The sequence below is a fragment of the Astatotilapia calliptera genome, chromosome 10 (assembly GCF_900246225.1).
Source record: "Astatotilapia calliptera chromosome 10, fAstCal1.2, whole genome shotgun sequence".
Classification (NCBI taxonomy): Eukaryota; Metazoa; Chordata; class Actinopteri; order Cichliformes; family Cichlidae; genus Astatotilapia; species Astatotilapia calliptera.
The window spans coordinates 2,737,731-2,761,344 of record NC_039311.1 but is presented as its reverse complement, the minus strand read 5'-3'; the positions used below and the strand labels follow the sequence as shown (position 1 = coordinate 2,761,344).

The 23,614-nt window shown below is 42.9% G+C and overlaps 1 long non-coding RNA gene across 1 annotated transcript; it reads right to left on the bottom strand.

Annotated features, from left to right (window-relative positions):
• Window positions 1-11,796: 11,796 nt before the first annotated feature.
• On the bottom strand, window positions 11,797-12,299 carry LOC113030861 (uncharacterized). The gene is made up of 2 exons (XR_003273662.1): window positions 12,002-12,299; window positions 11,797-11,908 (listed from the first exon to the last, which is right to left on the bottom strand). It is a non-coding gene; the product is annotated as an uncharacterized LOC113030861 (long non-coding RNA).
• Between the last annotated feature and the right edge of the window lie 11,315 nt (window positions 12,300-23,614).

Here is a 23,614-nt window from a genome sequence, read left to right as displayed (position 1 = left end):
ACGTGAAAATTGCATATTTTAAAGCGCGACCAGATCGCTTTGGATGCGCTTCGAGGTGCAAATGTGCACGCGACCAGCTAGGGGAGTGTGGCGCTTTTTGGTCGCGTTTACCCCGTTCGAGGTGAACGCACCGTTATTTGGGCCGATTTTCAAGGGTTTTTTTCTGTTTTTGTTTTGAGTCAGTACCACTTCTGGTCAGACCAAGTAAAAGTACTTAGTACTTTATACTGAGTACATTTATTCTTCTTCCCAGTAATGTTAGATATTTAACAAAGAGAGAAAGAATTATGGGATAGATTTATGAAAATAACTTGTGCAATCCGCTAATAGGTTTTTCAGGAGATTCACAAAAGTTGTGATATTTTCTAAACACAAGCACAGTCAGTTCATTTCTTTTTGATATCAAGCTTAAAAAATAAGACGTGTTTTTCTGTGTTAAACACGAGCACATCAACAATAAATTCAGCAACGTCAGTAAATCAGTTTGCGTGCTTGATTTAAATATTCTCCTCTCTATTTTGTGCGCTTTTGAGTTCCCTTCATGTCACTTTGCTTTCTTTGACCAACTAGTTAAACTGCCCTGTAAGTGTTAAGGAAGCAGGAAGATCTCTAAATCAAGAGCCTCTATTACCAAAGAACCAAAGATTATTCCAAGAAGGGTTTTCCAAAGGCAAGGTGGCTACACAAAGGGATCTCCAAAAGGTTTAGTGGTAGGTAGGGAATGAAAACAGAATGAAAAGATGAAAACACTGGAACCTGGAGACCATAATAATGGAAGAGTAACAGCACTGAAAGAATCCTGAATTTAAATTGATGGAATAAATCTGCAACAGAAAATATGGTGGCAGAAATATAACGTTCATGGTAGAAGTCCATTAAGTGAGTGAGAAAAGGCGTCTCATCTTTTACTCTCACAGCAGCTTCTTCTTCATGCCTCTTTAGTCCACAGGTTCTAAGAGGCAACCAAGCATCAGCGAATGGGGTTGTTTTATGTGCCGACATGTTTGGGTACTAAAAATGCTCGGTGCTTGAAAAATGTTAACTGATACATTTAAAATAACGATGAAATGGTTCTGAAATGGACATTTTGCCTCTCTGTCCCCAAGTGAATTTAACTTACACATGTTCTCACTCGTTTTATTTGAAAATAATGACAACAATCACCAGATTTCAACGAATCTCACAAAGTAAGTTGTAACGAATATAAAGGCTGCTCTTTGTTAAAGGTTTTGGGTATCACAGTCTATCCATTTGATGCCAAATCGCAGAGCATTATCAAAGACTCAAAGAACAGTGGTGAGCTTGCTGTGAGTCTGACACAGAGCAGGAAATAAATATTTAATTCACTTTAATTTGCTCCTGATTTTTTTATTAACTTCTTTTACCCAAATCTGCACATTACTTATCACTGCCTTCTTAATCATTTAAAAGACTAACACGGGAGGAAGCACTTCAGCCGTTTTACCACAAAGCAAAGAAGGTTCTTTGTCAGTTCGTCATTTTCTTCTCGTCTTTATTGATAATAGTCCTCTGCTGAGGGAGTGCTGCAGCAGATGTTTGCTTGCTTTCTGGAATAAGCATGATGACGATCACTAACCATGAGTCTACTTTCACAGGCCCCGATTAATCATCGAGTCCCAACATATCTATTTGCATGATATGCACTGAATGTTAAATGCCAGAAAGACTCATTATCACTTACATTCTTATTAAAAGTGAATACCACTGATGATGCTTTCCTCATGGGAAATAAGAAAGTGAGTTCTTACACTGTATAAATGAGCCGTCATTTCAATTCCAGCAGCTCTTCCTTGTCACGGATGTGAGAAGTTGGGAACTAATAAGAATCTGACACCCACACTCATGACTGCTTGAATATGCATGAATAAGACATTCTGTGGGTAAGTTAAAGGTTGATGAAATGTGTGTAGTTTATTTAAGACTACACAGAGATTTATTTGTGCATTTTCTGGATCTTCATTAGAGAAAAAAAAGACTTTAATAACGCTGGCTGCTCATTTATACACCGATCACTGCTCACGATTCACAGTACCCGGTCTCTGAGTAGCACTTCTTACTGTGTTATAAGAAGATGAAGTATCTTTAGAAGGTGCGTTCACAGTTCAACCATCTGCTCAAAAGTGTTTTCAAGCATGAACAAGCCTTTGAGGCTGTCTGTGCAGGGCGTTTTTCTTTCTGCATTTGAAGCTGATAAATACTAAAGAGTATTAGGGTCACGTTAAGAAAAAAACATTGTGTCCATTTTGAGATTGAAGTCTAAATTTTCTTGATTAAACTGGAAATATTAATGAAAGCATGGAAATCAGATTTTGTGAGTAAAGCTGACATGTGCAGATTAAAGTTGCTGCTTCAAGCCAAACAACTGCCACACAGTGCTCTGTGTAGATCAGCCATCTTCATTGTGTCTTGTGATACAACATACATCCTCTTTTTTTTGCACGAGGGTGTAACCACCAGTATCCTCGCATCTGTCCACTGCCAGCCATTTCATTTCTACAAATTTTTGTGTTTTTTTCTTCTGACCAGATTCAGTTTTCTGCTCCATCTTTTCAGCGTCCTGATACTCATCACCACACTGTGTTTGTAATAAAAGAGAAATAATTTCCTTGTAACTAAAACCAATTCTGAAGTATGATTCACATTTAACTCAGCTAAAGGCATTTTGTGGAGGGTATAGCAGCCGTGACAGTTTGCCTTGAAACAACTTTAATCTTTGTATTTTGACTTTTTTCTCAAAATAAAGAATTATTCTTTTTATGTGGCCCTAATACACGTTGGTAAATAAAAGCACAATTCTTTTTATTATTTTGCTTTGCACACACCCACACATACCTGCCAGTACACAAGCATGGAACACAGGAACAGCAGCAGTGCAGAAGACACACACATCAAATAATCACAATAACAATAATAGTAATAATAATAATCAGGGATGCACCGATACCACTTTTTTGGAAACGAGTACGAGTACTTGCATTTCAGTACTCGCCGATACCGAGTACTTAATAAAAACATGATTTAAATTTGCAGGTAACAGCTTTAGTCCTATAATTTAACAACAAACAAACAAGGGACTAGTTTGGAATTAAGAACATTTATTTAAAATGAAAAGCAACTGGTTTCATAAAAGGTAGGCACTCATCAACAAATACACGTAGATTACTTAATTTGATAGACTACTCATACAGTAAAAACTAGAGATGGCACGATACCACTTTTTTATGTCCGATACCGATATCATAAATTTGGATATCTGCCGATACCGATATGAATCCGATATAGTGTTTTTTAATCAACAAAACTGTTTTTTAAATATCTTGCTGCATTTTGTATAAGTTCATACTCAAGTTTAAAACAACAACTACACTAAAGCTATTCTGTTATACCTGTATGCAAAAAAAAATATTTCATAGTTCAGCAATACTGATCAATCTAATAAACTTAAACCTACACCATCCTCCCTATTCTGGTATTTTAAAGAGTACTTAGCATATATATTAAGCAACCTAACTAATAGAGTTCCAACTCCCAGCAACAATAAAAATAAATAAATAAAAAATAGGGAACCACCCCTCACGCTCCACCTCATGATGCTTAATCGACGTAATCAACCTTAATTTGATGCAGTGTGAAAAAAAAATGCACAGAAATCAATTATTTTTCAAGAAATATTAAATAGATTCAACATCTTTCTTCAACAAAATTGCAGACTGCACAGATGGTACCTTCCCAAAGGAAAAAGTACTATAGCTTACTAGGGTATATATATTAGACTTAATAGTTACTATATACAGTAATTGACTTCTATTCATTTTACATCAAATTAAAACTTTGGGTGTCAGATTATTAATTATTAAAAACTAGACATTTTAAATGAGAATAAGAAAGAAAAGTATGTCTTTGTGCCCCCTTTTCCCTGTTCATGCCCTATCGGCCCCCCTGGCTAAACTTTGCTAGATCCGCCCCTGCACAGTTACCAGCGTCAGCTACGTAGAAAAAGATCCTGGAGTAGAAAGTAATATTAAATAAATTCTAACAATAGCTGATCAAGCTTAAATGTGCTGCTGTTGTTCAGCCGCTGGTTTCCTCTTTCTGGTGCAAAGTGGGCCAAAAACAAACCAGAGACACGGACTCGCGACAGAAAAGCCGATCAGCTGATCGTTAAGCAGTTTCATGATTGAAGTAGCAGCAAGAAGAGGCAGTCGCTCCATATATCGTTTGTTAAGCTTAACGCAGGAATGCTTTACAAACATTCAGAGATGGACTTACACACTTGCTTTACTTCTCTCGGGGATAACTTTGTCGGAGATGAAATGCCGGGTTGCTAGCGAAGCTCCAAATGCTATCCAGACCACCGACAGGTCCCGCATGCCACAGCCGCTCTATCACGTGATGCATACTGCTCCAACGTGCTAACGTTCTGAGGTGAGTTACGGCGTGTTGCAAGTTTTGTGAGGTGCTTTCGTGATATTTAATGGATCGGATTACATTTTTTATTTTTCTCCGATATCCGATCCAGTAATTTAGGTCAGTATCGGACGGATCGGTCCATCTCTAGTAAAAACCTAGAAACTACAATATTCTCTTTAGACGCAGAAAAAGCATTTGACAGAGTTAACTGGAAATTTCTATTTGCAACTTTACACAAATTTGGTTTTGGATCCTCTTTCATAAACTGGTTAAAAATATTATATAACTCCCCAACAGCTTGTGTCAGAACAAATGACCAGACATCCTCCAGCTTCTGTCTCTTGAGGGGCACCAGGCAGGGATGCCCACTCTCCCCTTCACTGTTTGCGATTTTTATTGAACCACTAGCAGCAGCAATTAGACAGAAGTCAGTAATTAAGGGCATAAAATGCAAGAACGTGGAACATAAAATCAGCCTTTATGCGGATGATGTGTTACTCTTTCTCCAAAATTCACAAACCAATATCTCTGGGGTGATTGAATTGATAAACTCTTTTGCAAGAATATCAGATTACTCAATTAACTGGTCAAAATCTACAGTTCTACCGATTAATTGCTCCCTCCATAATTCCTCTTCTACACCACTGCAATCGGGAAATATAAAATATTTAGGTATTAATGTTTCTCCCAAGCTTGCAGATCTAACTAAATTAAACCATATCCCACTTTTAAAGAAGGTAGAAGATGATCTGGCTAGATGGAAATGTCTACCCATATCACTCATGGGAAGGGTTGCTGCTATAAAAATGATGGTCTTACCAAAAATAAATTATTTATTCTCAAAGATCCCAACTAAACCGCCACAAGATTGGTTCAGATCTCTAGATTCATGTATGTCCAAATTCCTTTGGAAAAATAAACCCCCACGTATAAGCTTAAAAACACTACAAAAGACCAAGGATAAAGGAGGATTAGAACTGCCTAACTTTCAGCACTACTTCTTAGCCAACAGGCTTCAGTTTATCTCAGGATGGCTAAAACATACCCTCTTAGATGAACCTTGGCTAGATGTAGAACAAGCACTTTGCAATAATCTAGAGATCTCAGACCTACCATTTATCAGCTCAAACATCCAACACATGAATGCTTTAAAAGCATCAACATCAGCTCTTCTCTGACAGCATGGTGGGAGTTTCTAAAATTGACGGCGTCTTCATTAATCCCATGCAAACGTACACCTATCTGGAACAACCCTGACATATTACAAAACAATAATATGATAAACTTTTCAGATTGGAGTGGTAAAGGAATCAAATATTTAGAACATATACTAGAAGGAACAGAATTTATTTCATTTGACAGACTAGTTACACAATATGGGATCAACAAGAAAAGATTTTTAGAATATCAGCAAATTAAATCCATAGTAAAAAAGAAATTTAAACCGGGTCAAGTTGAACTACAAACACCACCAAGTGTGGTTCAATTTCTTACTCTTAAAACCCCCAAATTACTATCCAAAATATACAGAATGCTTTCTAAAACAGATGAATCAACATCACTTCCTATTGCAAAATGGGAAGCGGATTTATCAGTTAACTTAGACCTAAACTTCTGGTCTCAGATTTGCTTAAAAACCTTTCATCTAATTAGAAATCCCAGTCTTCAATTAATTCAATACAAAATATTACATAGAGTGCACTATACAGGTCATCGGATGTTCAAGATGGGCTTTACGTCTACCAACAACTGCTCACACTGCCAAACCAATTCACCGGACAATTATATCCACGCTCTTTGGTTCTGTCCACCAGTTCAGAAGTTTTGGCGCGAGATATGTGAAGACTTATCGAAGTGTCTGAAATGTAACATTCCAACTTCCCCCTTAGTGTGTTTGTTGGGCAGCTTAGATAATGTCACTACAGAAAAGAATATCGCCCATATGGTTTTCACTGCCCTATGCAGTGCATGGGGGCCCAGCCCTGGAGCAGGGTGCCGCCGGTGCATCGAGCCACCTGGGGGGCTCTTCAACTGGTGGGGGAGATTGTCACAGAGGTGGGACCAAGTCATTGTTTTGCAAGTCTCAAGTAAGTCTCAAGTCTTTATCCTCAAGTCTCAAGTCAAGTCTCAAGTAATGTCAGGCAAGTCAGAGTCGAGTCTCAAGTCACTGGTGTAAAAGTCCGAGTCAAGTCACAAGTCTGAAACTTTGAATTTCAAGTCCTTTCGAGTCTTTAAAAAAAAAAAAACGAAAAAATAATGTTGCAGTTATGCTAAATGTAAATATTAGACCATGTAATTTTAAAATCTGTGTTTTTCTCAACACATGACAAAATAGTGAACTTAGAAAATATACACAAATTGTGAAATTGCACCTCTTTAAAATGCAGCTCAATTAAACCTAGCTCCAAGAATAATTTTCACCGACAGTTCTGAGATAAGCTGCATGTTATTCTTGGATGCGGTTGTAGGACTGGCTTTAAAATCGCATGACAAAAATATCATACGCATTAAAAAAACTGTATCACCAACGTAGCCTGGACAACATTTGCTAGTTAGATGAAGTCAGCTATCTCATCTTAGCATATTTATATGCATATTTATAATTATACGCTTCTTGGAGTGAGTGCATACACTCGTGAAGTTTAGTAACTTCAGGTCACTGCAACAAGCCCAGGTACAGTTTACCGACGGATGGGTGCAGGACCTTGAAATGCACCGTGTAGAAAGTAAAGACCATCGTACATATCATAAGTTTACCAGTCTCACAAATCGTCGTCATAAATACACATTTGTTAACCGTTTATTAATATGACCTTTGAGCTCAACGGTAATTAATTAGTAGTGGAAATAATTTCTGGTAGCATCACAGAAATGTAGCAGTGACAATAATATTGTATGTTGTAATCGTACTGGACAATTAGTGATACAAAACAACTGTTTTACCCTGTGAATAAAAGTATATGTTTTTGTCAATGTACCATAATAACAGAAGCGAAACGCAATATTGTGTCAGGACAATTTACTATTTATGCACAATAAACAAAGGAGCATAGCGCGACAATTTCTGTTCAGCGCCAGACTTGCTTGTAACCTATATCACTAATTATGTTATGAAAATGACGTATTAAGTACTAAAAAACACTGACCTTCGTGTAAATGCTTGGAGCAGACTAACCTGTGAGCTGGAGTGTTCGGGGACGTTATATTTGATCTTTGAATGGCTGCAATCCAGGCCATCCGTCACGTCTTTGTTACTTCGGAAACATGGCTCGAACAATTTCTCTTCAACGACGTAATCCGATAACAACCGATCTCTTTACCCGTCGGCTTCCCGTGGCTGTCATGCGACCGGCTATTGCAGTTAATAATACAACGGCTTCTTGACATTTTTGTGTTTCTTTTTATCGCTGTATAACTGATTTTAATTGAAAGCCTGCGTGCGCTAGTACCGCTTGCCACGAGTTCCCAGAATCCTTTGCGGTTCTACCCGTGAATGACGTCACATTTTCAATCTCTATATAATATGCATGTTAAATTTTATATTTGGGGTAAAATATCAAGTCTTTTCAAGTAAACCGGTTCAAGTCCAATTCAAGTCCCAAGTCATTGGTGTAAAAGTCCAAGTCAAGTCACAAGTCTTAGAACATTTTTTCAAGTCAAGTCTAAAGTCATAAAATTAATGACTCGAGTCTGACTCGAGTCCAAGTCATGTGACTCGAGTCCACACCTCTGGATTGTCACATCTTGCAGGAACTTTCCTCTCCTCAGGAGCTCCCTCTGCAGGAGGGGGAGATACAGGAGAGGTGGAGGAAGATCTCAGCCTGGGCGTTTATTGTCTTATGTAGTCTGGAAGATGAGTGGATGGTGGGGTGGGTGCAGTTTTCTCTGTGGTGGGGTTGGGTGGACTGTCCTGGGCTCTGTGGGGCCGGGAGGTGCTGCTGCACTTGGCCCCGGTCTGGATGGGCCTGAGCCCCCTTTCCCTGGCGGGTCACGGAGTATGGGGGTGCCTACTGAGGTCAGCGGGGGAGCTGGCCCCAGGGAGGGGTCACTTGCCCCTCCCTTCCTTCCCTCCCCATCTCCAGCTACCTCCCTCTTCCCGCTACACATGCAGGACCTTGGAGTAGGGGTATGTCACCAGGGTGCAGAGGAGGCTACCCCCCCCCCCCCCCCCCTGTCCCCTTCTGGCTGCCTCTGCCTCAATTTTATCCCACAACTTAGACATTCACATTACTCACACTCTCATAACACATACATATAGGATCTTGGGGGTGGGCACAATACACGGAGTCCAAATTACCATCAGGGTGTACACCTCACCCCTGGCGTCGTTGCCCACCTCTCAATTTTATTTTTTTATTTTTTTATTTTTTTTGGCCTGTCCCGTTTGGCTCTTTTGCCATCAGAATTGTTGTCTAAAGGCAAAGAAAGATGCCCAACGGATTTACTTTACCAAATTGACCATCCCAGCCTTGCCGTAATGGTCCATTTGATTCACCTTTTATTGTTTATTTTATTTTCACTTACTGAATATGGGACAGACTTGACTGGGGGAAAGAAGGGGAGAAAGAAAGAGGGAAAGAGAAACAGCTGAGAAGAGGGACGGGGGAGAAGGGCAAAAAACAAAAACCAACAGAACGGGCAGAAAAAAAAAAGAAATAAAATAATGCATATATCAATCACCTGGGTCACCTGCTGAGAAAGAAAAAAGAAAACGAGCAGAAGAGAACAAGAGTAATAGAATAAACAACATCACAATGATATATGGGAATATGACAGTAAATACTAAATATTAAACATTATTGTGCAGCACATAAGATCAACAGAACACAGTGTGCTTTGAGGTAGGAGCCAAAAAGGGTGTAGTTTGTGGGTGTGATCACCCGTGTGTACACCTGTGAGCATGGACGTGTTTGTTTTTTTGTTTTTTTAAAAGGTTCCTTCATGTAATGATCTACTAGAGGGTGTGGGGGGGCCACAGCCCCGTCCTCCAGGGCATGAAGCAGGTATGGAGGAGATCAAAACTCCAGACATCCAGAGGCCCCCAGAACACAAGAGACCAAGGAAGACCAACAGAGGGGCAGCTGCGCCACTGTCCCAGAAAGAGCTGAGGAGAGTCCCAGATGAGGGCTCACTCAGCAGCCGCGGAGCAGAAGACAGGGGGAGTTGCAGTGACGTGTCCGTGAGCTCCGCCGGCAGCCAGCCGTGCCTGAGTGACCGAGCCCCAGGCCGAGAGGCCGGGGGCACCCCACCTCCGAAGTGGCCCGAGCAAGCCCCAGGCTCCAGGCCCTGATAAGCGGCCGCCAAGGAGTGAGCCGGTGTGTACCTGGACGCCCATCCCCGGACACAAAGAACCTCCAACGCACCGATGTCTGAGGGAGTCCGCCACTGGCAGGGGAAGTGGTGGTAGGGGGAGATAGGCCTCCAAACCTTGGAGGGCCTAAGATGTCCCCAGAGAGGTGGCGCCTGACACCCAACCTGACATATAGACACAGACATACAGGCACACACAGATACAAACATCCATTCCCACCCTCATGCTCTCATATGCACTTACTCCACACTCAACCAACGTGGAGACAGACATAAAGAGACACTGTACACACGATCACACTCCCCAAGCGTACTCTAAGCCCCAGATCTAGGTACCCTTGCCCCTGGAGGGGGGGAACTGCCCCCAGACCCAGGTGGTGTTACCCTTTTCCCTGCGGTGGGGGGAGGCAGACTGCCCCGACTCCGCAGCAGCAGGGAGGCCCCACACTCCAGACCGCAGTCGGACGGCCAACTCCTCTACCTAGCCCCCCTGCTCCAGCAGGTCGCAGAGAATGGGGGTGAGAGAAGACTCCAAACCTCCCTCCACCCGCTCATTGTAGTGTTGATGCATGTGTGTTCTAAGGTGCATTTAAAACCCAGGAGGGCTTGGAGCTACCTGCCAAAGAGCAGCAGGTAAGCGCATGGTCCCTCCTGCTGGCCCTCAATGTCTACGTGTATTTAACATTGAGAGGTGGGCAACGACGCCAGGGGTGGGGTGTACACCCTGATGGTACTTTGGATTCCGTGTATCGTGCCCACCCCCAAGATCCTATATGTATGTGTAATGAGAGTGTGAGTAATGTGAATGTCTAAGTTGTGGGATAAAATTGAGGCAGAGGCAGCCAGAAGGGGACGGGGGGGTGGCCTCCTCTGCACCCTGGTGACATACCCCTACTCCAAGGTCCTGCATGTGTGGGTGGTTGTGGTGGAGCGGGAAGAGGGAGGCAGCTGGAGATGGGGAGGGAAGGAAGGGAGGGGCAAGTGACCCCTCCCTGGGGCCAGCTTCCCCGCTGACCCCAGTAGGCACCCCCATACTCCGCGACCCACCAGGGAAAGGGGGCCCTTTCCCTGGTGGGTCCATTCACATTACTCACACTCTCATAACACATACATATAGGATCTTGGAGGTGGGCACGATACACGGAGTCCAAATTACCATCAGGGTGTACACCTCACCCCTGGCGTCGTTGCCCACCTCTCAATTTTAAATACACGTAGACATTGAGGGCTAGCAGGAGGGACCATGCGCTTACCTGCTGCTCTCTGGCAGGTAGCTCCATGCCCTCCTGGGTTTTAAATGCACCTTAGAACACACATGCATCAACACTACAATGAGCGGGTGGAGGGAGGTTTGGAGTCTTCTCTCACCCCCATTCTCTGCGGCCTGCTGGAGCAGGGGGGGCTAGGAGGAGGAGTTGGCCGTCCGACTGCGGTCTGGAGTGTGGGGCCTCCCTGCTGCTGCGGAGTCGGGGCGGTCTGCCTCCCCCCACCGCAGGGAAAAGGGTAACACCACCTGGGTCTGGGTGCAGTTCCCCGCTCCAGGGGCAAGGGTACCTAGACCCGGTTCGTAGAGTACGCTTGGGGAGTGTGATCGTGTGTACAGCGTCTCTTTATGTCTGTCTCCACGTTGGTTGAGTGTGGAGTGAGTGCATATGAGAGCATGAGGGTGGGAATGGATGTTTGTATCTGTGTGTGCCTGTATGTCTGTGTCTATATGTCAGGTTGGGTGTCAGGCGCCACCTCTCTGGGGACATCTCAGGCCCTCCAAGGTTTGGAGGACTATCTCCCCCCACCACCACTTCCCCTGCCAGTGGCGGACTCCCTCAGACATCGGTGCGTTGGTGGTTCTTTGTGTCCAGGGATGGGCGTCCAGATACACACCGGCTCACTCCTTGGCGGCCGCTTATCGGGGCCTGGAGCCTGGGGCTCGGTCACTCAGGCACGGCTGGCTGCCGGCGGAGCTCACGGGCGTGTTACGTAAGGCCCAAAATGGCCTCCGTACAAGAAAGTAGTAGTTCTAATATTGACCAGTAACGAACCACCACACGCATACTGTAATGGGTTACACAAGATTTATTTGTTCTTTCTCCGGGTAAAACTACTGGCTGAAGACACAACTCTGGCCAGGAATCCAAGGCCCAAAGCCACCGCGGTCAGGGTTGTTAGCCTGGTTACAAACAGGGGAAAGGTGGTCACTTGGAAGAACAAGCAGCCAAAACGTATCAATCCTGCAGCTTCCTCAAAAAGGCTTGCCACCCACCTTTTCAGGCCTGACTTCGTTCGAGGCTGGGTCTCCACATCACATCCTGGGAGCTGGAACTTCCCCAAAACTGGTCTAGTTTCCTTGTCAGGGGCACAGAGAGTCTCCAGTCCAGTGTTTGTTTTCCTGCCTTCCAGCACATCCACTCACATCCCAATAAGAATGAGTCCTCCCTCCAACATCCTCAGTTTATTTTAAAAGCAAAACCAGGCCAGGTTAAAAATCTTTTCCATTAAAATGTGCACACTTCATCCTGGATCTTCGAGGCTTCCCTGCTTCACCAGTGTCCTACTAAAAAAACAACAACAACCCCTACTTCCTGTTTCCTCTCCCCTTTATAGAGAAGGGCTCCAATCCTCCCCAATCAGCTGCTCCCTGTATTCAACTCCAAATAGCTGGCAGCTGGACTAGAGTAGAATCTCCACTCCCACATGGGTGTGGCCCACACCTCACATCAAACACAAAAAAAACACCAAAGCATGCAATTAATACAAAACAAAATCTAAAGAAATGCCAACCCAAAAGCTTAGTGGGGGATTCTCTCCATCCTTTTCCACCATGCTATACTCTGTAACAGGCGCGTCACTGCAACTCCCCCTGGCTTCTGCTCCGCGGCTGCTGAGTGAGCCCTCATCTGGGACTCTCCTTTTTTTTCTTTTATTTTTTTTCTGCCCGTTCTGTTGGTTTTTGTCTTTTGCCCTTCTCCCCCGTCCCTCTTCTCAGCTGTTTCTCTTTCCCTCTTTCTTTCTCCCCTTCTTTCCCCCAGTCAAGTCTGTCCCATATTCAGTAAGTGAAAATAAAATAAACAATAAAAGGTGAATCAAATGGACCATTACGGCAAGGCTGGGATGGTCAATTTGGTAAAGTAAATCCGTTGGGCATCTTTCTTTGCCTTTAGACAACAATTCTGATGCAAAAGAGCCAAACAGGACAGGCAAAAAAAAAGAAAAAAAAAAAAGAAAAGCATGTTGTCTGCAACATATTACAGAATAAATAATTAAAAAAAAATAAATAAATTTAATTTTAAATTTGTTCGTCTGTTTCTCTGTTTAGAAGTCACACTAGCACAGTCACAGCTGGGATGACATCAGAGGCTAGTGCATCGGAGCTGCTCCCTTTTTTAGTTAGTTCCTCAAAGGGGGTGAGGATGGCAACAGTCGTCTCCATAAGAGCCCATTGGTGAGCGGTGAGATAGTCAGGGAGTTCGTGCACTCGCTTTTGCTCAATGAGGGACTGGAGCATGTAATACGTGCTGTTCCAGCGCGTCTGTACGTCCTGCTGCAGTCTCTTTATTGGCTGGTTGAGCTGTCCCTGAATGTCCTCGAGGCGGGAGTAGGTAAGGCGGAATGTTTAAAATGCCCAACTATTTTCCGTCCCACTGCTATAGCATCAGCTATGCTCCTCTGTGCTAATAAGCGTGGGTAAATAAGTGTGGGTAAACTCTTTGTACTCGTTGTCGTGTTGGGATTTTAGGTGCTTGATTAAATTACTTGTGTTAAATGCGCTACCTTTAGAGCCTCCTCTGGACAATTTCGCTGAGCACAATTTGCAGTCCGCCTTTGTTTTCGTGTCTTCGTTCACTTGGAAATAGTTCCACACAGCTGTTGGGCGATCGTGGCTCAAGAGTTGGGTGTTCGTCTTGTAATCGGAAGGTTGCTGGTTCGAGCCCCGGCTCGGACAGGCTTGCTCGTTGTGTCCTTGGGCAAGACACTTCACCTACCGCCTACTGGTGATGGCCAGATGGCGCGATATGGCAGCCTGGCTTCTGTCAGTCTGCCCCAGGGCAGCTGTGGCTACAACTGTAGCTACCTCCACCAGTGTGTGAATGTGAGAGTGAATGAACAATGGAACTGTAAAGTGCTTTGAGGGGTCCTGAAAAGCGCTATATAAATGCAATCTATTATTATTATTAATATGTCTCGCCTCGCTTTCTCCCCTCCCTGAGCTGCAGCCGGGGCCTGGGGGCGGGCACTCGGAGCCTGTGATTAACCCCTTACATGCCGCTCAAACATAGACAGGTCTCAGACCGTGGTATCGGTCCTCGGAATCGGGGGACTTTTAACGAGTACGAGTACTTTAGAAAATGTGGTATCGAGGCCGATACCCGATACCGGTATCGGTGCATCCCTAATAATAATAATGATAATAGGCCCCACTGCTCACGGACCCTGAGTCCTCGGATCCGGGTCCGTGACACTGGGACAGATTTGCAGCACATTCTGTGTTTGTGTGTACGTGGGTGGTGCAGCTGGTGCATAAATACTGAACAGGAATCACTGAGGTAGGATTATGTTATTTTTTTCCACTTTAGGATATTGATTTGTATGCATTGGTTTTCATTCATTATCATGCAAAACTGCCAGTTCTATCTGCAGTAAAAGTAAGCCCAGTATCACAGGAAAACTGCTGAACTAGACTTCATATTTTAGTCTGATTATTCTAGTAAACAAATAAGAATTCATCTCACAGTTCTTCCAAGTTCAAAGTTTATGAATTTTGCTTCTGACTTTTTAAAGATGTTATCTGCAGCCCACTAAGGTCATGGCAGTCAGTCCATACAGGAGATGCAGTATTATACGTGGACTGGGGAAAAAGACAGATAAGACCTTAAAAAAAATTAACTCAAGAAAAAGATGCTCTGAAGCTTAAGAGCACTCGCGCCGTGCTGCAGATCAGCGATCTGTGACACACCAGCAAGTCCACCTGAATGGCTCAAAAAAACAAAAACAATACAAAGGTTTTGGTTTGGGGCAATTACCTTTTCACATAGGGTCAGGTAGATCTGTGCTTAATAAATGAAATCATTTAAAAATGCATGTTGCATTTACTTGGGTTATGTTTTTCTAATATTAATATCTGGTTTGTTTGAATATCTGAAATAATTAAGTGCGACAAATGTATGCCAAAAATAAGAGACCACGATGGGGGCAAATACTATCTCACAGCACTGTAAGTGAACTGTACTTTGGGTTACATAGCACACATATTCAAACCAGGTACAATGTTTCTCCTAAGTTAATCAGGGAGCAACATAGCAAGACTTTAAATGATTTATCAGTTATTTATTGCCTACATGTGTCATGGTTGGCTGTGTGGCAGGCGGGCAAGCAGGAGTGGTGGATCCAAAATGCAGGACTCAGACACAGAAGTTCAACTTAAAGCGCAGCTTTATTGCTGGAAAACCTCTTACTAACTAAACTCACCAAAAGACAAACAAAAACGCTGGTGGACTAAAACACTGAAGCAGAAATACTGAACTGGAACTAGAGCTGGAAACAAAACACTGGTAACACGGAGGCAAAACACACACAGCTTGTTGAGGGTACGACGCAACACAGGGACTAAATACACTGGGAAGTAACGAGGAGAATGAGACACAGAAGGAGGGCACAGCTGGGGGAAATTAGAACTGATGAGACAAGCAAAGCAGGACACATTCACATAAGACACGGACCTACAAAGTAAAACAGGAAGGATCACACAGAGACGCGAACTTGACACAGTGGAGACAGCAACTAAGAAAAACAGAGACATAAACCATAAGGCAGAGGACTCTAAGAACCGAGAGACACAGAGGGGAACTCAAACATGCAGACACAGACTTACACAGAACAGAGGGGACATAGAGAAACATGAAGGGCAAGGGATCGAAACTAGAAACTCACACCAAGTACAATAATACAAAAATCACAATGAACTAAAACGCTGGGTCAGGAGACCCAGAACCCTGACAACATGTGTGTTCATTTGCATTACATTCATCCTTTACTTATCCAGCTGTCACTGAGTGAAAACCTGGACATAGAGATAAACCATTTACACTTAAATTTGCCCCTATGAGTCTCTATTTGTACCTCTGAAAGAGCCCCCGAGTGGTGCAAAAGCAGCGACATCAGTCAATATAGTTTTGATCAATAGTCATTGTTTTGTGATTTTCCAGGTGCATGTATCCACATGAGCAGCAGGCTCCACATTCTTTGTAGAGAGAGTCCTTTAATGAAAACCTTAAAAACCTTCTGCCTCTACTTATCTTATCTTAATGGAGCCTCACAGAAAAGCTGCAATGATGAAAGAAGAAAACGGTTTTTATCTTTTCATTTGCCATTAAAGTCACTGCAGTCAGAGCTGGAGCACCAGAGTACGTCCACATTTTTCATCCATGTGATGGAAAGTCTCTCGTCCTTGTTTCAGATTGATGAGGTTTGTACACGGCCCTTGAAAAACTATTTTAATTGAGCGGGAGAATGGGGAAATTACTTCTGGTGTAAAAACTCATATTTGGACACATAAGTGTGTCTTTAAGAGCATTTCACTTACACGAAAACCCGTAGCAGGTAGCCCACAGGTTTATATTGACTATATGGGGTTTCTGTAATACATCTGGGTTCCTTCCCCAGTGATTCATATAAAGTGTCATAAAGTTCTATTCAATTCAATTCTTTATTTATTTGTCACATGTAGTTATAGCTGGTACAACATACAGTGAAATGTTTTTTCTGGCTAAAAAAGTACTCCCCCCGACTGTGCAAACATGCTAAAAAGGATTTTACATAAGCTAAGAAAAAAAGGAAAAGAAACAAAAGTTAAAAGTAAAAACATATATAAAAAAACAATGTAAAAGTCCATATGTTTGTGCTTATAAATATATATCCATGACGTGCAAGATATTGCACTGTAATGAGTTGAATGAGAAGACTATAAAAATATACATATTTACATAGTACAGATGTATATAATAAGGTACGGATAAGGTTCAGAGAAGAAAGATAAAGTGCAAATTATGTACTGTGTGTGAGATTGTCCATCATGTTGTCCGGTTTGTGTTTTGGTTGAGGAGTCTCACAGTTTGTGGGTAAAAACTCCTCCTGAACCTTTCTGTTCTTGTTTTCAGGCTACAGAGGCGCTTCCCTGACCTCAGTGGCCTGAACAGTTTGTGGGCGGGATGGCTAGAATCCCTAATGATCCTGATGGCCATGGATCTGCACCTTTCAGCATAGATGTCCTGCAGTGCTGGTAGAGATGTTCCCATAGTGCGTTCAGCTGTGCGCACAACCCTCTGCAGGGCTTTCTGTTGCTGTACTGTGCAGTTCCCGTACCACACCATGATGTTGTTGCACAGGATGCTCTCAATGACACCAGTGTAGAATCTCCTCTGTATATTCTTGGAGATCTTAAACCTCTTTAGACGCCTCAGGTGATAGAGGTGCTGTCTGCCTTTACTAATGAGGAAGTCCGTGTGTGTACTCCAAGTAAGGTCCTCGTTGATGTGGACACCGAGGTATTTGAAGTTGGAGACTCTCTCCACAGGGGTTCCATAGATCTGAATTGGGGTGTGAGTTTTCTCACCTCTCTGTTTTCTGAAGTCAATCACCATCTCCTTTGTTTTACTGATGTTCATGGAGAGGTGATTTGCCACACACCACTTTGCTAGTCCATCCACCTCACTCTGGTAGGCCGTCTCGTCGTTCCCAGAGATGAGTCCCACCACCACTGTGTCGTCAGCAAACTTCACAATGGAATTAGTGGGGTGTCTGGCCGTGCAGTCCGCGGTGTAGAGGGAGTAGAGAAGGGGGCTCAGTACACATCCCTGGGGGGCCCCTATGTTCAATGAGAGTGTATGGGAGTACACATCCCCTATTCTCACTGACTGTGGTCTCGTGGTCAGGAAGCTATAAATCCACCTGCACAAAGATGTACTGAATCCCAGATCTTGGAGCTTACCCGAGAGGGTGTGGGGAACTATGGTGTTGAATGCTGAGCTGTAATCTATAAACAGCATTCTCACATAGTTCCCACATCCCTCATCTAGATGGCTCAGTGTGGTATGCAGTTGTTGTCCGCTTGTGGCGGGATGTAAATCACAGAGATGATCATAGCAGTGAACTCCCTGGGGAGATAGAATGGCCGACAGAGAATGGTGAGAAGCTCCAGGTGGGGTGAGCATGACCGGGACAGGACCGTGATATTCCAAGGGTTACACCATCTGTTATTGACCATAAAGCAAACCCCTCCACCCCGCAATTTACCGGACTCCGCGGTTCTATCCGTGCGGAAAACAGAGAATGATTCCGCCGGGGTTATCGCGTGGTCCGGCACAGAGCTGGTCAGCCAGGTTTCAGTCAGGCAGAAGATGTTGCAGTCCCTGATGTCTCGCTGGTACCTGGTTCTCGCCCTAATATCGTCCAGCTTGTTCTCAAGTGACTGGACGTTGGCTAGCAATATGCTAGGCAATGGAGGACGGTGTGCTCTGGTACGCAGCCTGTTCCGGACCCCTGCTCTTCGTCCCCTGTGTTGCCGTCTCCTTTGACTCCGGCGACCTCTGGGGTCATTGTTCTCATCACGGAGGATCTCTTTCGGCCACGACGTTGTATCAAGCACCGTAGCAGAGGTAAGTGGGAAGTATTGTCCTATGTCCAGTAGTGTGCCAAGGTCATATTGAGTCAGACCTTGTGCAGCACGAGCAAAAAGACCAATGAAAAACATAGATAGAGCAAAATAAAAGCACAGTCGTCGCGGAGCTACCAGGACGGCAGCCGAACTCAACGGCGCCATCATCCATTCTAGCAGACTGAAGGAAAATATTTTTCCAATAAAGTGTTTCACTGAGGGAAGGACCATGGTGTCACTGTGAGAGAGGAACGTAAAATATCAGGCAATCAGCAATCTTGGGTTATTTTCTGGTCACCTGGTGAAAAGCATTTAGGTCAACGCTTTCACAGAGGGACCGATTTTGTTTTCAAGAGCATTTTCAAAGTAAAATCCTGTGAAATGACCTGCGGTGATGTGTGAGCCTTTTCACAAGCCTCAGCTCAGCAACATTATTTCCTGGTCATATACAGCGCTCACCTGTTGAAGCTATTTATATGACAGCTTCATTAATGTCCGTGAGTGGAAAGCAACATCCTATCTCTGAATAATGCTGTGACATGTTCATTAATATTTATTTTTTTATTTTTTTAAATTAATCAAAAGTGCCTGTGATAATAAAGGGAGGTGGTGTTTCTCTACACACCCTCTGTGGAAATGTACAATCTTTTCTCCAAGCTTATATCAAACAGGCCAATAAATTCATTAGAGGGTTTGGTTGCTGTGACAACCACATCGTTTCAATACGTGGTGTAAATATGTTTGGTTATATTCAGCTCACTCGAGAAGAGAGACAGTACAACAAATATTTTATGTCACGTATTTGAATGTGCAAACTACATGTAAGTGTATAATGTGATCATTTTTTTGTATTTATAGTATTTATGCAAGTATAAAACATACATAAATTCTGCAAAATTATCAAAAAAGTTGTGTTTCAAATGCAGTCCCACCCAAACATTTAGTCTATTGAACTCTGAACACAGAGCAAAATCTCCCCGTGCTGTGGTGCAACAATGTTATTGATTGATGGCATCTCCTTCTCACATCCAGCTGAGAAGAGCTCTTCTCCTTGTTACCATCTGGCAGACGTTACAGGAGTCTGTCTACTCGGACTACAAGACTTAAAAACAGTTTCTACCATCAAGCCATACGACACCTCAACCACAACACTTAAACACACACACTCCACAGGACGCACTCAGAAGCTACCCTGCAGCTTCACAAGTACTCTGTTTAATCCGCACTGGTCACTCCACTTTACTGATATTTATATTTTTTTAAAAAGTGCAATACTGTAACAAATGCCACAAAAAACAAAAACTTTTGCACTGTTTAGTTGTACTGCTGCTCATTCCTGTGCAATATCCCATCTGCCCCCCCCCCCCCCCACATTCCTATTTAAGATTTTCTTTATTTAATCACTAGTGTGTACATATATTTATATATACACACATATATATATATATAAATATATATTTAGTCAGTTAACTGAAAATCTCTTTTTTCTTTTACTACATCTTATTAATATTTTGCTCTTACTATTTTTCTATTTATTTTTATTATTTTTTTCTACTGTACCATTCTGCTGAGTGACTGTCTTCTGCTCGTCAAATACATTTCATTGCGATGTTGTCCCTGTGCTAACTTGCATATGACAAATAAAACTGAAAACTGAATATGTTGTTGCACACAAAAGCAATGCATGGTTCACAGGCACTAAACACACCTTGGTCTGAACTTTGCCCCAGCATCATGTTGAAGATTTTGGTGTTCATTTATTTATTTAGTTGAAACGAATTAATATTTCACCTAATATGTTCTAGCAAGTTCCTTCTGTTTCAGGCTTACATACTTGTGATGATGCACTGCTGCATCATAGCAAGATGTTCTGCATTTCACCCTTCCTGTCATGGTTCTGGATCTTTGACCCAGCGTTAAGGTTTTTGACATTATTGTTGTATTCTTAGAGTGACTTATGCTTCCTAGTTTAGTTTTCTTGTGCTTATGAGTTTTCTGCTTATTGTGTTTATCGCTTATGGTTCTGATTTAGTTCCATTAGGGTTTCTCTTTCCCTGTGTTTTGTCCTCAGTGTCTCCTGTGGATGTCAGTCTTGTTGTCATGTCTCATCTGTCATGGTCTTCTCGCCTTCTGTTAACTCCTGTCTTCACGCATCTGCATTTGGGTTCTCTCTTGGACTCGCACCATCTGCCTGCTTCAGATCTTGACACTCCTGAACCTTTGTGTGCCTAGTGGACTTTGTGCCGTTGTTTCTTTCTGTAATCCAAAAGCATGCATGTTAGGTTTGTCTGTAATTTTCAGTTGGCCATACTATAGGTACATCTGTGAGATGATCTGTCACTAAGACTAGAAAAGTGATATACAAATGCCATTTCCAAGTGTACAAAAGATTAAAAGTGTACAATAACAATTATAAACTACTCCTGCACTTTTAAATGTTCTACTTGCCAAAATTTTCAGAGGTTCCTATAACGGTACAAAAAAGTACCCCCTGTCAAGATGACAATACCTTAGATACTAGCACACCACTAACAAGGCCTTGTAGCATGAAATGCATAATGGCATACTTCCTTTTCTAAGGTTGTCCTGTTACACCCCCCTCGCCTGGAACGTCTAGGAGACACAAAGAGTGTAACACAAAGTGTCAGCAGTGCAGACCATAGACTGAGCCTCCAAACAAATTATCCATGCGTCAAAGGAATTGATGTAACAATTTTACAATGAACTATTTACAATTATTGAACTATGTACAATTACCCAACACCATAAAATTAATAGGAGGGGGAAAAGAAGCAAATGAGCATCACGGTTTCCAAGGCCAAAATAACAAACCCCGACTCTTACTAGAAAGAAAAGAAACGTCTCCCGATTAAAACCAAACATATACTGCCTAGTCTCCCTGGCAGGCCACAAAACAGGACAAAAATATATACTTTCAATTCTATCTATCACTATATATCTACATACAAACACTAATCCAGCAGCCACACACTTCTCAGAGCCCAGTAGCCATTTGGCTACTGGAGCTATATGTGAACCTCTCACGAATGATCTGAACGGTGTCCAGCTGTGGAAATCAGGTGTGGGAAATCTGGAACAGAGATGGAAGTAGAAAGCAGTTTTCTTTCAGATAGAGGCCAAAAAGGTCAGTGAATGTAGTATGTCCTAAACAACACTGACACTCCTGCTAAATGAAAAACAGGGACCTTATTAAACTAAATGAAGAGGCTGTTTTTTTCTGACACATAGCTGAAAGCAGTATGAATGTAGCCTGTATAAATGATTTTCAGCACGATCCCACCTCCCACCAACTTTTGGATGAACTGGGATGGTAAAGACTACGTAGCAGCATGCTTCATTTGTGTATGCAGTAACTCCCAACGATCTTTGGGTTTGCTCCAACCACAAGCTTCGCCTCAAAGGCCCTGGTCCCACACAGCTTTCGACTTCATTACTGGTCTACCATCTTTCTCCGGGACGACCGTAATCCTCTCCATAATAGACAGATTCTGAAAATCCGCACATTTTGTAGCCTTGGAGAAATTGATCATGTTTTCGGTGTTTTCAGGCTCCATATATTTCATAATCCATCCATAATTTCCCCCAGGGATCAATAAAGTATTCTGATTCTGATTCTGATGGCATACCTCTGGAGATTGTTTCAGACAGGCACCCTCAATTCACCTCCCAAGTCTGGAAATATTTCTGCACTGGGCCAACCTGAGTTCTGGATTCTGTCCGCAGACCAACGGCCAAACTGAGAGGCTCAATCAAGAGCTAGAATCGGGCATCGGCTGCATTACAACTCAAAACCTAGCCACCTGGTCCTCACAGTTCCCACGGGGAGAGTACACATACAATTCACGTATTTGGGCACGTATTCAGGAGGCCCCACTCCACACCGTCGATTGGCGGCACCACTCTGCGGATCCCCTCTGAACACCCACTCCCAGATATGAACCTGGACAGAAGGTGTGGTAAGCAGTGAAGGACATTCCTCTAAAACCCTTCTCGTAAGCGCACTCACGGTTTATTCAGACCGTATGAGATCGAGGCCCTTTGGCAGTTAGATTCAAGCTGCAAGCATCTATGCGCATCCGCCGCACATTCCCAGGTCAAGCCCGTCTACAACAGCCCATTGTGCCGTCCATCCGACTCCCCGCCATCCAGCTGGCTCGTTGACGGTCGCCTGGCCTACACAGGATTGTTTTTGCCTATTTTGTGTTCTGTGTTTCAAGCTGAATTAAGGTTCATGAACCTGTCAAGTCATTTTTAATCCAGGTAATAAAAGAGAGCAGATGTATTACATTTTACTACAAAGTAAATGATCTCATAATAACTAATAAAATGTTTAATGGACCTCATCTTAAATTGTACCTTAGTAGATAACAAACAAAGCTTATGGCGTCATTTAATGAACAGAAGGAATATACTATACTCTTGATTTGGTCAAAAAATTATTTATGGCAGTTACGGATGGAAAGGGAGGCTGCTTGGTACTACAGGAGCGTTAGCTGTGCTCTACAAGTGTTCAGTGGCTTGTGTGGACACATAAAGTGCCCTTATAAAGTCCACTCGTCACATTATTACTGCCACAACATGCTAATGTGGTAATACTGCACCTACTGAGAGCTTCCACATCATGGAGCCTCTTCTTAATGGATAAAATAATAGCTTACTGTGCAAAATCTGAAACCCTCGGAGCGATATATAATGCAGTCAGAAGAGGGATGAATCATTTTGACAGTGATGCAGTAGCGCTGTCATGTCCAAAGGTGTCCTAAACACCCATTGCCTGTTTTGTGCTGCAAGATGTATTCTCATGTTTCTTCGAATCTGAGCCCTCTCAGTTTGACAATGTTATTTGTTACCTACGTGTGTCAGAAACTCAGATGGAGAAGAATGGATCACATGTGTGGGGCTGGCAAATAATGTGTTTCCCCCTGATAGAGATATTCGCTTTGTTTTATCGAAACAACAGCAGCTTTGGAAATAGAGGCTGCCTTTGTGTGGCCTTTAAATTATTCTAGATTCCAACTGTGGGTGGAAGTTTGCTTTGTTTACTTAACTAAAATTAGCACTCTGTGACAGTGCTTATGTAAATATATACAAATCCTTCATAAAAAATAAAAAGGAAAGCAGCATTATATTTACAATATAAGAGAAATACATTTCCAGTTCTGAAAATGTTGAACATACTGTGTCTAGATTTGCACTTTGATGTCA